Genomic DNA, 6,039 nt, shown 5'->3' on the forward strand with positions numbered 1-6,039 from the left:
CAATAATGAATTAAACTTTTTCTGCCATTGGTCTGGAAAACACATCGTCCATTGGTTGCACTAATGTGGCTTTGTTGGGCTGGTTGAAATGGTCAAATGAAAAGAACAAAGTTTTGATAGCACTGCAGTGTTTATGGGTTGGTTTTTGATCAAATCAGCCTACAAATGGCTTATTTATAGGTGTCTCTGCAATTTAATCTTAGAGTATTTTAACATTCAAACATTACCTTTATGCTGTCTCTCTGATATAATGCTATTTATAACTTTCTCCTGTATATGAGCATTTAATAAGGCTGCGTTTGTGTTTGATGTCTGTTTAACTGAAGGGCTGGTGTGTATCGGTTAGGTAAGGACAAGGGACTTGACATCACTTTCAGGTTTAGATGATAGCACAAGTTAGCTATAACGAGAAAATCAAAGATTTACAGGTGTACATGTAAGAATTATGACTGTTTATAGCTTATGATGTTTACAAAAGGTGAAGTAATGTTTGAAGCAACAGTACAAATGAATTAGTCCCCTCACTGCCCTCTGACTTCCTGTCCTGTTGTTGGTCCTCCGATGTCTGCGGCTTGCCTGACTTTTCCATTGTTCTGCCCACGTGCTCACACGCACTCATGCTCTACAAATGATGCCCTTATTTCCATCATCACAATCAGAAAGCCAACAAAACAAGGCATCACCCGTGGGCTCTTTCTTTAATGGTGTTTTTGGTCTTTCGTTCTTGCGTTTTTATTATTTCGGCAGTGCTGTTTGTGTCTGTAGACCGCCTCAGACAGGCCAGCCCAGTCTGAACTAGCGCAGAGGTCGTTAAAACCGCTCTTATCCTCCACTTTTAATTGTACGACTTAATTTTATGACCAATGCTCGTGATGTGCAGTTATGTGGCTGTAGTCTCAGACAGTCCTACACACTATAAGTGCACTAATTGTTTAACTGAGACTGCCGGTTGTTAACTGGGAGCTTAAAGACTGTAGCTGGATAAGAGTGTGTTAAACTGAAAATACAGACATTATAGCTTTACTATATGCTGAGTTTTAGTCAAAAGTGATGCTTTACTGAATGTTTTAAAAAGATAATTTATTGATTTTTTTTTTTTTTTTTTTTTTTTAATTATTATTATTATTCATTTTGTTTAAATAGGAGCAATAGACATCTGGTTTGCATGATCTAATTATAGATCACAAAGTTCACAGTCCACACCATTTTTTAAAACTTATCAGTAATGTGTAAACATCTAGTCCATGCTGTTGAGAAATTCTGTACAAATTTAAAGGGGCTATATGTAAGAATTTTCATGCTTTTTGCATTGCCAACGTGTGAACAGCATGTAACAAAACTTAAAAAACAAGTCCCCGACTTCCTTGTGTATGAAATCCTAGATTGATTTTCACGTGAAGGAGTCAGGCTGGTTTCGCCAAGAAAATCCAAAGGATGTGACAATTACGCTGTCTTCCGTTTTATGACACATGAAATGAATGCTTATACAATGTTCAGGAGAATGCCAAAAGAGCTATTCTGTACTGTAATGTTAATGTGTTATGCAAAGAAAAGTAATTCAAACTAGCCTATAGTCTCACATAGCCAGATCTAAATAGTCTATAGCAGGGGTGTCCAATCCTGTTCCTGGAGGGCCACTGTCCTGCAAAGTTTAGCTCCAACCCCAATTTTAAACACCTAAACCAGCTAATCAAGGTCCTACTAGGCCTACTTTACTTCCAGGCAGGAGTGTTGAGACAAGTAGGAGCTGGACAGTGGCCCTCCAGGGGCCCATACCATGATGGTATAGCTGAACAAACTCAGCATTACAGGATTAGTTTCAACTCAAGTTCACAACAAAACTAATTCATCCTGGCTTTGTTGATACCGTGACACTTATTATTAACTTTTTCTGCCAGCTCAGGCTTTGATTCTGAGTTCATGGAGCACATGCATATGAAAGTGTGACATCAGTAGCAATCACATGCCTTGAAACAGAGAATCTGTGATTCGATTCTAGTGAGAGAATCAGCAAGATTTTCTCTCTTCTGTCGAGGATTATGAGATTGAAGAATATGAAGTACATAAATGCATTTACACAACAAGAAGAAAATATCTTTCTATGTCAGTGCAAGTGAAAGTTCTTCTGTCATTAATTACTCACCCTCATGTCGTTCCACACCCCTAAGACCTTCGTTCATCTATTTTGATCGTTCATCGATGGCTCAGTGACACCTGCATTGTCAGCAAGATAATTAACACTTTCAAATGGCCAGAAAGGTACTAAAGACATTTAAAAGAGTTCATGTGACTACAGTGGTTCAACCTTAATGTTATAAAGCGACGAGAATATGACGAGAATGCGCCAAACAAAAAAAAAAACAAAAAACAATAATGACTTTATTCAACAATATCCAGTAATGGGCAATTTCAAAACACTGCATCATGAAGCTTTGAAGCTTTATAAATCTTTTGTTTCGAATCAGTGTTTCGGAGCATGTATCAACAAGTCACATGAACTATTGAAATTTCGAAACGTTTCGAAACACTTATGACGTAACAAAGCCTCGTTTACTGAAATCACGTGACTTTGGCTGTTTGATACACGGTCCGAACCACTGATTCGAAGCAAAAGAGTCATAAAGCTTCGAAGCTTCATGAAGCAGTGTTTTGAAATCACCCATAGATATTGTTGAATAAAGTTTATTTTTCTTTTTGGCGCACAAAAAGTATTCTCGTTGCTTCATAACATTAAGGTTGAACCACTGTAGTCACATGAACTGTTTTAAATATTTCTTTAGAAAGCATTTGAAAGTGTTAATTAATTGCAGACAATGGAGGCCTCACTGAGCCATCGGATTTTATTAAAAATATCTTCATTTGTGTTCCGAAGATAAACGAAGGTCTTACAGGTGTGGAACGACGACATGAGGGTAATTAATGACAGAAATTTAATTTTTGGGTGAACTAACCCTTGAAGTTAGTTAGTACAGTTCATAATATATATATAGGTATATGATTCCAAATCTTATTTATATTACATATTATCTGTAGCCTATATATTTGTTAATTTAAAGGTGCCCTCGAATGAAAAATTTAATTTATCTTGCCATAGTTAAATAACAAGAGTTCAGTACATGGAAATGACATACAATGAGTCTCAAACTCCATTGTTTCCTCCTCCTCATATAAATCTAATTTGTTTAAAAGACCTCCGAAGAACAGGCGAATCTCAACATAACACCGACTGTTACGTAACAGTCGGGGTGTACGCCCCCAATATTTACATATGCCAGCCCACGGTCCCAACATTATCATTATGAAAGGCATTAGACAAGGGCAAAACGTCTGGATGTGCATAGCCGAATCAACAGACTAGGTAAGCAAGCAAGAACAACAGCGAAAAATGGCAGATGGAGCAATAATAACTGACATGATCCATGATAACATGATATTTTTAGTGATATTTGTAAATTGTCTTTCTAAATGTTTCGTTAGCATGTTGCTAATGTACTGTTAAATGTGGTTAAAGTTACCATCGTTTCTTACTGTATTCACGGAGACAAGAGCCGTAGCTATTTTCATTATTAAACAATTGCAGTCTGTATAATGCATAAACACAACTTCATTCTTTATAAATCTCTCCAACAGTGTGTAATGTTAGTTTTAGCCACGCAGCATAGCCTCAAACTCATTCAGAATCAATGTAAACAATATAACAGTATACAATACTCACATAATCCGACGCATGCATGACGAACACTTTGTAAAGATCCATTTTGAGGGTTATATTTAGTGATCGACCGATGTATCTGTTTACCGATATTTTTCCCGATATTTAAGCATTTTTCCATAATCGGGTATCGGTTTTGTAATATCGGATTCGCCGATTTACGGCGCCATCTTGTGGCCGTTTTGAGATTTCCGCCATTGCAGCCCGGGCGTCTGAGGAGATCAGTCAACAACTCAGTGCACAGGTAAAGTATGTTCTACTTGGTTTGCTTTAATTAATCAACTTTATTTAACATAACAGACATGCACAAATTAGATCTGAGACATAAATTCCTGATATAGTTAATTTATGCAGCTTGTTTCTAAACAATTGAGACGAACTCATTGAGTCACGTAGTGTAATTCGTCATGTCCTGCCCCAATAAAGACGTAACTTTACATGAATTAAATAAAACAGACATGAATAAGTGCATGTTGAAAATAAAAGCGCTGAATTTAATTCTCTATCTGTTGTATTTGCTCACCATTAGTCTAGAAGAAAAAGTTCGTTCATATTGCTTAGCAACTGACGGATGATCAGGAGGCTTAAGCACGGCCACTGAATGAAACTTTTGACAAGATTATCTTGTTTAAACACCCTAGATTATATTATCATTTACTACATAACAATTATTTCGCTAATACACATATAAATATAGCCTACCGCTTTGTGGAAATTAATTATTTATTATCTCCATGCGCGATCGCGGTTGATTAAGTTATAGTCAAACAGCACTTTGTCAGTTGGCATTTCATGATTTAACGTTAGATTAAATTTAGATCATAAAATGCCAACTGACAAGTGCTGTTTAACTTTATATAGTCTCGGAAAAAATTCGTTCATATTGCTCAGCACCTGAATGGGTTGATGATCAGGAAGCCTCAAGCACGGCCACTGCATGAAATTTTTGACAAGATTATCTCGTTTAAACACCCTAGATTATATAATCATTTGATTTACTACATAACCATTATTTAGTTAATAAATATCATTTTTTTTTTGTATGCAAGGAGGGAGTGATTGTTATAAATAAAATGGTTTGTTCAGCTCATTTGTGTTGTAATAATTGTCAAAAACAGAAGTATAACAGTATGAAATAAATATCGGTTCTGCATATTGGTTATCAGGTACATAAACATGCAAATAATCGGTATCGGTTATAAAAAATCAATATCGGTCGATCACTAGTTATATTAGCTGTGTAAACTTTGTTATGGCACTGTTTAAGGCAAGCACGAGCTCTGTGGGCGGAGAGCACGGGATTTAAAGGGGCCACAGCATAAATCGGTGCGTTTATAATGATGCCCCAAAATAGGCAGTTAAAAAAAAATCTATGGGGTATTTTGAGCTGAAACTTCACAGACACATTCAGGGGACACCTTAGACTTATATTACATCTTTTAAAAACATAATCTAGGGCACCTTTAAGCTAAATGTTTAATAATAATTGTTAAACTAAAATTGCTTATGTGTAATGGATTAGGAATATAATAATTATATAAATAATATATAAATTATATAAAATAATTATAATAATCATCGTTAAAAGCCAGACAATTTTATATTTAAAAATCTTTTACTATGTAATGACCTTTAATTTGGAGCATGAGAAACTGGGGGAGTGACTTTATTTTTCAGAGATGTGTCACATTGCTCACAGCTGATTGCTTCAATTTCAGTTTGAGATCTTTTACTCAGAGACCCAGGGTTGGCACAAACTAATCTGAAACACACCTGGCTATCCACCTAAACCGGCTTTATAGGCCCCAGGACCAAGGTTAGACACCCTGGTGTATAGCCTTAAGCATACGTTTTAAGCATCATAATCATATCATTTTTTTTAACCTCTTCTGTCTGTGAATTGCAGAGCTGGTGCAAACATAACCACATTGCAATAATCAGATGCTTTCTTAACTGCTGTTTTCTCAACACTGTCATTTTTGTTGTGTGTTTATTTTGTTATTGAGAGGAAAGTGCGCAACACATACTTACATATTCATTATCTAAACGTCTCTCTTAGCAGCGTTGACGGCGTCAGATGTTCATTAGCAGAATATCGCTGCAAAAAGGTTTTTTTTTTTTTTTTTTTACTGCTAAGCAAATAACAAAAAAAAACAAAAAACATTTGCCATGAGTATATCAAGGCATTGAATCACATCCTGCCTCTTGTGAGTTATTTGTGCACTGTGCGCTAATGCTAGCATGAGCAATAAGTTGCTTGCTGCACTTCACTTAACAGCCACCAGTGTCACCAATAACAAGGGTTTCTGAATTATACATATAGCCCG

Source organism: Megalobrama amblycephala, linkage group LG9 (assembly GCF_018812025.1).
Source record: "Megalobrama amblycephala isolate DHTTF-2021 linkage group LG9, ASM1881202v1, whole genome shotgun sequence".
NCBI classification, from domain to species: Eukaryota; Metazoa; Chordata; class Actinopteri; order Cypriniformes; family Xenocyprididae; genus Megalobrama; species Megalobrama amblycephala.